The following is a 13,231-nucleotide window of genomic DNA, read 5'->3' on the forward strand; positions in this document are numbered from 1 at the left end:
GTTCAAACTCTGCAAATCCTAATATTTGTATAAATTCTAGGTGGGAAAATGGACAATATCGGCCCACTCCATTAAGTACCTCCGCCACAAAGGGCAAGATTTTGAATATTCAGAACTCTTGAAAAAGTTGAAATAAGAGCCCGATTGTTTTCAAATTTCGCTCGTCTTAATATTTGGACTGACACTAGATTATAACAAATCGGAACGGACTAATCCTTCTGGAACCTCACCCATATCGGGTCAAAATTTTGAATAGCCATGAAAACAATAGAACGAGAAATGAGCATTCGATTTCTTTTAAACGCGGCACTTCTAGTTTTTTCCACCAGCACATAATCTGGTGTGAAGATGGAATGCATGGGCCTACTTCTTTTAGTAGGGTAACAATTTTGAATAGCCGAAACGCGAAATAAGCATCAGATTATCTTCTAACTTCACATATCCCAATATATTTATTAACACAATATCTGGTCTGAAGATGGTTGATATCGGTCCACTGCATCTAATACCTCTCTTCCAACGGGTCAACATTTAGAATAATTATATCTCTCATACAATGCGAAAAAGTCATCCGATTCTTTTCATATTTCATACAATCCAATATTTTTATTAACACAAGATCTGGAGTGAAGATGGCATATTTCGGACCCCTCCTTCTGGTACCTCCCTCACAAAGGGGTGAAAATTTTGAATAACCAAAACGCTCATAAAATCCCAAATAAGCGACCAATTCTTTTCAAATTTTACACATCTCAATATTTTTATAACCACAGGAACTGGTGTAAAGATGCAATATACCGGCCGTCTTTTTCTGGTACCTCCTCCACCAAGGGGTCAAAATTTTTAATAACCAAACCGATCATAAAATTCGAAGAGGGCATCCGGTTCTCTTCAAATGACATAACTCACTTGACTTTTTATTAATCCATGGTCTGGTGTGAAGATAGAATGTATCGGTCTACTGCCTCTGGTACCTCCCCCACAAAGGGTCAAAACTTTGAGTATCCATGGAGCTCATAAAACACGAAATTAACCTATGATTCCATTCAGACTTGGTACATCTCAATATTTCTATCAACACAAGATCTGCTATAAAGGAGGTAGAGATCGAACCATTCCCTCTGGTACCTCCCCCACAGGGGTTTAAAAATTTGTTTAAAAATAACTCTCATAAAATGCGAAATAAGCATCCGATTGTCCTCGAATTTCACCCATTCCAATATATTTATTAATGAAATATCTGCTCTGAAGATGGGATATTTCGGACCCCTGCTTCTGGTACCTCTCCCACCAAGGGGTCAACATTTTTTATAATTATATCTCTCATAAAGTGCGATATAAGCTCTCGATTATCTTCAAATGTCACACATCCCAATATTTTTATTAACACAATATCTGCTCTGAAGATGGGATACGCCGTACCCCTCCTTCTGGTACCTCTCCCACAAAGCTTTACAATTTTCAATATTTACATCTCTCACAAGAGGTGAGCATTTTAGTTTGCGATTTTATTCAAACTTCGTATCTCAATATTTCTATCAATCATAGATCTGATGTTAATAGAGGATATGTCTGTCAATTCCTGGCAAGCTGCAATATTTATATCAGATTTAGATGAGAAACCCCATATTTTGGTCAGTTGACCCCATAAAGGGTCAACATTTTGAATAATCATGGCGCAAGTCAAAATAGATAAACGGACGTTATTGGCTGAGGGTATAGATCTGTCGTCAAAACCGACTTTTTGGACTTAAATTCTATAGTTTATATAAAATTCGCATTTAGGCCGCAATTTTAGGTAGGCGTCGGATAAGGTAAGAAACCACTGTTAAAAACCTTCACTTCCATGTAATGCAAGTAGTGTCTGTTTACATTACCTTGTAAGTGATTATTCGGCTCAAGCAGCTTTCAAGCGTTTGCTGGGTACAAATAATCGCATTTTATTATGTTTTTTTTTCGTTTGCCTACGTTGAGCCTCGAACTCAGAACCTTGGGCTTTCTAGACGGAGACGCACGCTATGTGCATACATTACTCATTACATGGTAATAAAGAAAGTAAATAATTCGCCTAGTCACTTGTGAATAGGTCACAATGGGAATAGGTTGTTTACATGATCTATTAAGGGGTAGCTCTTAGAATTCTACTGACTCTTAGAACTCTCTACTGGATAATTTTACAATGCATAAAGAGTCTCCATAGGCAGTACATCATCTAGGCCTATACCTCATAAAGTCCTCTTTTTGTAAACACAGCTCCTCTATGGCAAGAAGTCATTCTAAGATACTTTCAAATGCATAGCCGACTTTCTCCAGCCTTTTTATACTCTTCGAGTATTAATCGAAAATTGTAAAGAATACACAAAACTTCTTGCCGCATTCCCTTCTGAAAACTCATACCCTGGTCGCTGGTCTGGCCACTATCGATTGATGTATATTTTTGTCTTTTCTTTATCTTTAAAATGAGATTTCCAGAGAAATTCCATTTATGGCTGGACATTATTTAGGCTACGAAACTTGGCGTTTTTTTTTTTGGATACGAGAGCCATACAAGTGCCACGACTATAGACTGGCTTGACGATGGCTGTCATTATAACAGCTAGCACCGCCATCAGATTTACTTATTTTTTGCGATTTTCTTCTGATGTCTCGGACATTTCGGGCAAGTAAGCAATCAAAACGTATCGCACATTGAGATCGCTTACAATGTGGTTGCCAAAAAGTGGCTACTCTTTTTTTGACAAAAAAAGTGTTCTTGGCCAAAATGGAAAACATTGCTGAAGTACAGCAACAAAAAACAACCGCCTCAACAACAACAAAAATGACGTTGAAAGACCATTGAAGGTAATAAAGCTTAAGGTGGCGACAACAATAATTGCCATTATAAAGAGACGAGATATGTATATGACGATGATGATAGAGCTCGTGATACGGTGGTGATGACGGGGTACACCGATGACGATGTGTGACGCTGGCATATATGAAGTGATGAGTCGTTTTGGGTGTTTTGCTGAGGCACTACTCGAGATGGATGGATTATTAAAATTCTCCACACATTCAACACCCCACGAAAAATTGGCAGCACACACACCGCAACCGAAGACAACATCCCAGTAGTAATAATCATTTTTGGCTTCTTGAAATAATTTTAAGTTTACAAAAAAAAAAAAACACGAAGAAGATACAAATTATGATCTTCCGAACTTGCCATACACATAAAAATAATAATAATTATTATTAATATTTTGCAGGAGACTTTGTTATTTATTCGAGAAAACTAATAACATGATTTACCGCAAAAAAAATATTGAAAATAATCTTTGCTTCTTCAAAGCAAAGACATTGAAATGGCAAGAGCGCTACTTTGTCGGCATTTCAATGACTCGATTTTGGAAATAAATTTTATATTATTATGATAATAATTCTAATGTCTGCAGTCAGGTCTTGTGGCGTTAATGATGGCCGAGATGGGCGGGATGATCTATCATGTCTAAATTGTAATAAAATATTTTAAATATTATTTATTACTAGTCATTAAAAATATGAGTTTGTTGCAGAATTTCAATTCATCACCCAGTGGCTCTTCTAGGTGAAAAAGAGCTCTTTCCCTTTTAGGAGAAGAACTTATGATTCTCTGGGAGTAAAGCTCTTGCTCTTCTATGAGAAGAGCTACTAGTGCTCTCCTATGAGAAGAGCTACTACCGCTCTTCGGTGTGAAGAGCTACTACTGCTCTTCGGGGAGAAGAGCTATTAGTGCTCTTCTAGGAGAAGAGCTACTAGTGCTCTTCTATGAGAAGAGCTTCTACTGCTCTTCTGGGAGAAGAGCTACTGCTCTTCTGGGAGAAGACTTACTGCTCTTCTGGGAGAAGAGCCCTTGCTCTTGTATGAGAACAACTATTTCTGCTCTTCTATGAGAAGAGCCTTTGCCGCTCTTCTATGAGAAGAGCTATTGATGCACTTTCATGAAGAAGAGGAGCCAGTGCTGCTCTTCTATGAAGAAGAGGAGCCAGTGCTGCTCTTCTATGAAGAAGAGTAGCCATTGCTGCTCTTCTATGAAGAAGAGTAGCCATTGCTGCTCTTCTATGAAGAAGAGTAGCCATTGCTGCTCTTCTATGAAGAAGAGTAGCCATTGCTGCTCTTCTATGAAGAAGAGTAGCCATTGCTGCTCTTCTATGAAGAAGAGTAGCCATTGCTGCTCTTCTATGAAGAAGAGTAGCCATTGCTGCTCTTCTATGAAGAAGAGTAGCCATTGCTGCTCTTCTATGAAGAAGAGTAGCCATTGCTGCTCTTCTATGAAGAAGAGTAGCCATTGCTGCTCTTCTATGAAGAAGAGTAGCTCTATTGCTGCTCTTCTATGAGGAGAGGAGCTCTATTGCTGCTCTTCTATGAGAAGAGGAGCTCTATTGCTGCTCTTCGATGGGAAGAGGAGCTCTATTGCTGCTCCTCTAGGAAGAAGAGGAGCTTTTGCTGCTCTTTTATGAAGAACAGAAGCTAATGCTGTTATTTTATGAGAAGAGGAGCTATTGCTGCTGCTATGAGAAGAGCTATGGCTCTTCTATGAGAAGGGTTATTGCTCTCCTAGGAGAAGAGTTATTGTTCTTCTATGAGAAATGCAATTTTCTCTTCTAGAAAAAGAGTTCTTGCTCTCTTCTTTGAGAAGAGCCATTGCTCTTCTATGAGAAGAGCCATTGCTCTTCTATGAAGAAGAGCTATTGCTCTTCTATGAGAAAATGGGCTCTTGCTCTCTTCTATGAAAAAAAAGAGCTATTTCACTTCTAGGAGAAGAGTTCTTGCTCTTCTGTGAGAAGAGCTGTGGCTCTTCTGTCAGAAGTGCTGTTGATACTAAAGTAGGCCTTTAAATTTTGATTTTTTGTTGTTAGGCCCCAAATAACATTCTATGTCATTTGCTTGTAGAAAAATTGTTAAGCCTTTTATTTGTTGTTGTCGTCGTCATCATCGTTTTGTTAAAAGGCCTCTAGACAAAAAAACACACAACGAAACGCTTTGTTAGCAAATAAAGTTGTCGTCTAATTATGGTCACAACACGCACTTAATGTGTCAAACTGACGGAAATGTCAATGTTACAATCTCTGTTTAGGGTCACCTTGGTGCGTTTAAGATGATCGCTATATTAATTGATTTGGTACGCTTTGTCGACATTGATGATGCTTTGGTTTAGAAGCGAAAAAATGCTTTGCCTGTTTTGTGAAGTGCGAGATGTGTGAGGGTTGGAGAATTCGTGTTTTTGTGATTTTTTTTTCGTCAAAGTTTTACAGAAGCTCAGAAGTGGATTGGTGATTAATTTAATGAAACAAATCAATTGAGGTGTCTTTTGTGAGGGGATTTTAGTGATGGTGTGTTTTTTTAAGATGAAGTTGAATTTGGGTGGAGGGAGAGACGCGGATACGAAGAGGATAATTTTGAGTTATTTTTAGGAATGCAACAGGAAAAGTTCTTTGGAATTCCGATTTCGAAAGACATTTTTCTACTACAGCCTGGCTGAATGGCGATTTTGGTAGGAAATCTTCAATTCATCTTTGGCTGAATGGGAATTTCGTTAGAAAATCTTCATTCAGCCTTAGCTGAATGAGAATTTCGTTAGGAAATCTTCAATTCAGCCTTGGCTGGATGGGAATTTCGTTAGAAAATCTTCAATTAAGCCTTAGCTGAATGGGAATTTCGTTAGGAAATCTTCAATTCAGCCTTGGCTGAATGGGAATTTCGTTGGGAAATTTTCAATTCAGCCTTGGCTGAATGGGAATTTCGTTGGGAAATTTTCAATTCCGCCTTGGCTGAATGGGAATTTCGTTAGGAAATTTTCAATTTAGCCTTGGCTGAATGGGAATTTCGTTAGGAAATCTTCAATTCAGCCATGACTGAATGGGGATTTCGATGTATGTTTTTCTATTGAAATATTTTTCTGTTTGACAATTTGTGTTTCGTCAACTTCGTTGCGGTTGGATAGCGACTTTAATGAGGTAAGGTTTCGAAAACAAGCTTTTTTTGGCAAGCCAATTGTCGGCAAAATACATGTTATTAAAGGGGACCATCTAATTGCCAATCTAGCATAAATGTGTGAATTTTCAAACCATTAGTTTTATTTATAGAATCAATTTCTAGTTCACATTTCGTGTTTTTTCTCGTGAGACCCAAAATTTGTTTAAAAAGTTTTTAAGATTTTTTGCTGTCGCACATTTTGATTTGTTTTATTCGAATTTAAAGGAATGCAGAACTATAAAATTTGAGATCTGTTTTTTTTTTTAATAATTAGTGGCCTGTTCCAGAACCTGCAAGAATCTACTAGTTTTGCAATTTTCTCCGATATCATAATGGGAAAATCGGTTATCGAAGTAAAAACTTTTACATTCTTGCAGTTCTGGAACATACCAAAGGTAACTTGCAATTAAATTTTATTATACCCTCAGCCATATGGCTACAGAGGGTATATATAATTTGATACGGCCAAAACGTGCCACATCGAAATAACGTTTTTAGACCCTAGGTATCTTTGCACCAAATCCGTTTCAGAACATTTGGAGTCGATCAGCGATATTCGTCCGTCTATCTGGCTGGCTTGTGCTCACGATAACTCTCGAAGTGAGTACCCGATTAGGTCAAAACTTGGTAAATCGTAATATTTTTGGCAAACTCCTTCTGGCACCTCCCCCTCAAAACGTCAAAACATATATTTTTTTGTACAGAAAGAGAAAGGATAATCCAATTTTGCTGCAACTTTGCGGATCCTAATATTTGCGTCAGTGCTAGATCAGGTGTGAAAACTGACAATATCGGTCCACTCCATCAAGTACCTCCCCCACAAAGGGTCAAAATTTTGAATTATTACAACTCTTATAAAATGTGATGTAGGTGTCCGAATGTCTTCAAATTTTACACATCCTAATAATTTCATTAACCCAAGGTCTGGTGTTAAGATTTAGTATATCGGTTCACTCCTTCTGGTACCTCCCACACAAATGGTCAAAATTTGCAAAAAAAAATATATTTTCTGCACAGAAAGAGAAGCAATAATCTGATTTTGCTCAAGCTTTACAAATCCTAATATTTGCATCAGTGTTAGGCCTGGTGCAAAAATGGACAATATCGGTCCACTCCATCAAGTACCTCCGCCACAAAGGGTCAAAATTTTGAATTTTTACAACTCTTATAAAATGTGATGTAGGTGTCCGAATGTCTTCGAATTTTACACGTCCCAATAATTTCATTAACCCAAGGTCTGGTGTTAAGATTTAGTATATCGGTTCACTCCTTTTGGTACCTCCCACACAAATGGCCAAAATTTGCAAAAAAATTATTTTCTGCACAGAAAGAGAAGCAATAATCTAATTTTGCTCTAACTGTGCAAATTCCAATATTTGCGTCAGTTCTAGGCCAGGTACAAAAATGGATAATATCGGTCCACTCCATCAAGTACCTCCCCCACAAAGGGTCAACATTTTGAATAATTATAACTCTTTTAAAACGATGTAAGAGTCCGATTGTCTTCAAATTTCATACATCACAATATTTTCATTAACCCAAGGTGTGGTGTGAAGATGGGATATATCCATCTACTCCTTCTGGTACCTCCCCCACAAAGGGTTCAAAATTTTGAATATCCATGAAGCTCATAAAACACGAAATTAACATTCGATTTCATTCAGACTTGACACATCACAATTTTTCTATCAGCCCAAGATTTGTTATAAAGATGGCAGAGATCGCGCCATTCCTTTTGGTACCTCCCCCACAAAGGGACAAAATTTTAAATAACCAAAACGATCATAAATTCCGAAATAAGCATCCAGTTCTCTTCAAATTTCACACATACATTATTTTTGTTAACCCATTTTCTGGTGTTAAGATGGGATTTACTCCTTCTGGTACCTCCCCCACAGACGGTCAAAATTTTGAATATTCATGAAGCTCCTAAAACCCGAAATTAACATCTGATTCCATTCAGATTTGGTACATCTCAATATTTCTATCAACACAAGATCTGTTATAAAGATGGTAGAGATCGGACCATTCCTTCTGGTATCTCCCCACACAAAGGGTCATAATTTTGAATAACCAAAACGATCATAAAATCCGAAATAAGCATTCGGTTCTCCTCAAATTACACACATTACAATATTTTTATTATACCAAGAACTGCTGTGAAAATGAGATATATCGGTCCACTCCTTCTGGTACCTCCGCCACAAAGTGTCAAAATTTAAAATAACAATGAAGCTCATAAAACCCTAAATTAAAATCCGATTCCGTTCATACTTGGCACATCCTAAAATATCCATCAACACAAGGTCTTCTTTAAAGATGGTAGAGATCGGACCATTCCTTCTGGTACCTCCCACACCTAGGGTTCAGGATTTTGAAAAACAAAACGCCCCAAGAAAGCGAAATAAGCATCCAATTCTCTTCAAATTTTACACAACCAAATATTTTTGTTAACGCAAGTTCTGTTGGGAAGATGATATATATCTGCAAACCCCTTCTGGTACCTTACCCGCAAAGGGTGAGAAATTTCAATTCATTTATCTGCCATAACTTGAGAAACAAATCAGCGATTTTTTACAACTTACTATATCTAGATATTTCTCTCAACCAGAAACCTGAGATGATTATGGAATTTATGGTTTCGCATAAAATTGGATATAAAAATTTCAATTTTCTTGTAATTTTTCCCATAGTATAAAAATGGAACACTTCGGTCGACTATATCTGGTACCTCACGCATATTTCCGCATTTTCCAAAAAATTATCACATATCTCATATAAAATGAAGGAATATTTATATCATATTTATTTAGATTTGATACGAAATGGACAATATTGGTCGATTTCTTCAGAACCTACTCAAATGTCTATTTGAATAATAATAACAGAGGTCAAAATATATTTTAATAATCGTACATTTGCTGATGGTATTGATAAATCCATCTGTCAGCAAAATCGTCTGATACTTTTTAATTTGTTTTTTTTTTTTTTTCAATATGACAAATTCCACAAAGTAACGAGTTTTTGGCCCTCATTTTGGAATTTAAAATATTTCATTTAAGCAAAAAAAAACATGTTAAAGATTAATTACATATTTTAATTAATTTACACACCGCAGACTACAAACTGAACATAATTAATGACATTTAAGGGCGTGTAAATAATTTGAGAACTACAACAATTTATTTACATATATCTTTAATTAATCGTTATAACCCAACTTCCTCCTTCCCCTATTCCTCTTCTCTCCAATATTTGTAATGGAATCTATTTAAAAAAAATAAATCACCCAAAACAATAATAAATCACAATTTAAATGCTGTAATAAATTTAACGCGCTTTAACCTTGAAAAGCCTGTTGAGTTGTAAAACTCCCGGTGAGTCTTTATGTAAATCTAAGCTCAAAGAGTTAAGCAGCTACAGCAATAATCGATTTATTCACACTCTCCCTGTCAATATGGGAAAAATACATACTTACATAAATATATTATTTATTTATTTTCACATAAATATATTATTTACAAAAATATGGGGAAGTATGCTAGGGGTATTTTGAAAAATGAGAAAATATCCCATAGTGTTTGATTAATGATGGTTGGGAGACATATGAAATGCGGAAAATGTGACGATGAGTAATTAATATTCTCTCGGGAGAGAGGGAACTCATTTCTCTCAGAAGAGAATAAATATGATAAATATGAACGGTTAGTGTAGAAAATTACAATTCTAGTAAATATTGAATATTAGGGATTATGATAATTCAAATTGTTGATCCTCTATGGAGTAGGTTCCGAAGGAATGGGCCAATATTGTCCATTTCGTATCGGATCTAAATAAATATGAAATAAATATTGCGGCGTGCCAGATATAGTCAAATATCGACCACTTCCTTTACTTTATATGAGATATGTGATGGTTTTTAGAAAATGTGCGTGAGGTCGACCGAAGTATTTCATTTTCACATTTCATATAATACAGATAAAAATATTGGCATGGGCAAAATTACAAGAAAATCGAATATTTATAACCAATTTTATGGGAAATCATAAATTCAATATTCATCTCAGGTTTCTGGTTGAGAGACATATATCTAGATATAGCAAGTTGTTGCTGACTTGTTTTGCAAGTTATGGCAGATAAACGTTTTGAAAATTGTGACTTTTTGTGGATGAGGTACCAGAAGGTGTTAGCAGATATCTAACATCTTCACAACAGATCTTGTGTTGGCAAAAATGTTTGTATGTGTGAAATTTGAAGAGAGTTAGATGCTTATTTCGCTTTCTTTGAGCGTTTTGTTTTTCAAACTCCTGAACCCTATGTAGGGGATGTACCAGAAGAAATGGTCTGATCTCTACCATATTTATAACAGATCTTGTGTTGATGGAAATATTGAGATGTGCCAAGTCTGAATGGAATCGGTTGATAATTTCGCGTTTTATGAGCATCATGGAGATTCGAATATTTTTAATCTATGGGGGGAGGTACCAGAAGGAGTAAACCAATATATTCCATTTTCACATCAGATTTTGAGTTAGTAAATATAAAGGGATGTGTAAAATATGAAGAAAACTTGATGCTTATTTCGGATTTCATGATAGTTTTGGTTATTCAAAATTTTGACCCTTTATGGGGGAGGTACCAGAAGAAATGGTCCGATCTCTACCATCTTTATAAAAGATATTGTGTTGATAGAAATATTGAGATGTGCCAAGTCTGAATGGAATCGAATGTTGATTTCGCGTTTGATGAGCTACACGGATATTCAAAAATTTTGAACCCCAGAAGAAGTGGACCGATATATATATATTCCAACGTCAAAGCAAATTTTGAGTTAGTAGAAATAATGGGATTTGTAAAATATGAAGAGAACCGGAAGCTTATTTCAGATTTTATGATCGTTTTGATTATTCAAAACTTTGACGCTTTGTGGGGGAGGTGCCTGAAGGAATGGTCTGATCTCTACCATCCTCAGGATAGATCTTGTGTTGAAGGAAATATTAAAATGTTTGAAGTCTGAACGGAATCGAATGTTAACTTCGCATTGTATGAGCTTCATGGATATTCGAAATTTTTGACCCTTTGTGGGGGAGGTACCAAAAGGAGTGGACCGATATATCCCAACTTCGAAGCAGGTCTTGTGTTAGTGGAAATAATGGGATGAGTGAAATATGAAGAGAATCGCATGCTTATTTCGGATTTTATGATCGTTTGATTTATTCAAAACTTTGACCCTTTGTGGGGCAGGTACCAGAAGGAATGGTCCTATCTCCACCATCTTCATAACACAACTTGTGTTGGTGGAAATATTGATATGTACCAAGTCTAAATGGAATTGGATGTTAATTTTGCGTTTTATGAGCTTCATGGATATTCAAAATGTTGAACCCTTGTGGGGGAAGGTGCCAGAAGGAGTGGACCGATATATTCCACCTTCATACATGATCTTGAGATAGCAAAAATAATGGCATGTGTGAAACATGAAGAGAACCGAAGGGTTATTCCAGATTTTATGATCGTTTTGGTTATTCAAAATGTTGACCCTTTGTGGGGGAGGTACCAGAAGGAATGGTCCAATCTCATCTATCTTCATAATAGATTTTGTGTTGATAGAAATAATGAGATGTTCCAAGTCTGAATGGAATCGGTTGATAATTTCGCGTTTTATGAGCTTCATGGGAATTCCAAATTTTGGACCCTTTGTGGGGGAGGTACCAGAAGGAGAGGACCGATATATTCCATATTCACACCAGAACTTGGATTTATAAAAATATTGCGATGTGTATAATTTGAAGATAATCGGTCTCTTATATCAAGTTATAATTATTCAAAATGTTGACCCTTTGTGGGGGAGATACTTGATCGAGTGGACCGATATTGTCCATTTTTGCACCGAACCTAGCACTGAAGCAAATATTAGGATTTGCAAAGTTGGAGCAATATCGGATTATCGTTTCTCTTTCTGTGCAAAAAGTATTTTTTTTTTTTTGAAAATTTCGATCTTTTGTGGGGGAGGTACTAGAAGGAATAGACCGATATGTTCCATCTTCACACCAGACCTTGGGTTAATAAAAAAAGACAGTCGGGCTCTTTCATCACATTTTGTAAGAGTTATAATTATTCAAAATGTTAACCCTTTGTGGGGGAGGTACCAGAAGGAGTGGACCGATATTGCCCATCTCCGAACTCGATCTAAGTTTGACCAAAATATTACGATGTACCAAGTTTGGATCAAATCGGATACTGCCTTCGAGAGTAATCGATTTGGTCCAAATTTGGTACAGCCAGACGGACATCGTTAGATCGACTCCAAATGTCTTGAAACGGATTTGGTCCAAAGAGACCTAGGGTCTAAAAGCGTTATTTCGATAAGGCCTAGTGTCAATGAGACCTAACGTCTAAACCATTATTTCAATGAGACACGTTTTGGCCGTATCAAATGACATATATCCTCTCTAGCCACATGGCTAAGGGTATAAAAATAGCATACTTTAAAATTGCCATAACTCCTTAAATATTGACATTTCGGGGGTATTTAAGAACAACAAATTTGCGAGAAATTATAAAATTTGGACTCTTCCTTGACCTTCTTGACGTTTATGAATGGCAATTGCTTTTATGAATGAAATAAAAATAACAACTAAAACGTGACCAAATAAAGATAAAAGCTCTCAGCCTAAAAACCCACAAAGCTTCCGTAAACACACAAAAAGTAAAAAAGCTCTAGAAACCTTAAAAAAGTACCCAATAGAGGTAAAGCTTTTTGGCCAAAGAAAAATTTCACTGGTAGCAAACAGTTGTTTATAGATAATCTTAGGATAAAGAAATAATTTAATAAATAGAAAAATATATAAGAAAAAGAGAAATAAAAGTAAAAAATTATAGAGAAAGGAATAGCTATCAAAAATTGATTAGTGAAATAAATTGAAAATTAAGAAAGTGTTAAATTTGTAAAAGAGAAAATTAAAGCCAACTCGTGATATTTTCCCCGAGGTTGTTTGCAAAAGAAAATAGAAGAAAACGTTACAAGGTTTTTCCTAGTGCAAAATTAGCAAAAAGAAATTGTTATGGAAATAAGTTTTAAGATTTCCGAAAATTACGTGATATGTTAAAAACGTGTTACATAAATTATTGTTGTTATTGAGTGTTAATACAATTTTGATTCTAAAAAAAATAAAAGAAAAAACGACAAAAAGTTCTTTATGACATGTGGTCTTACCAAATAAGTCTACCTTCAACC

The sequence above is a fragment of the Musca domestica genome, unplaced genomic scaffold, assembly GCF_030504385.1.
Source record: "Musca domestica strain aabys unplaced genomic scaffold, Musca_domestica.polishedcontigs.V.1.1 46, whole genome shotgun sequence".
Lineage (NCBI taxonomy): Eukaryota > Metazoa > Arthropoda > Insecta > Diptera > Muscidae > Musca > Musca domestica.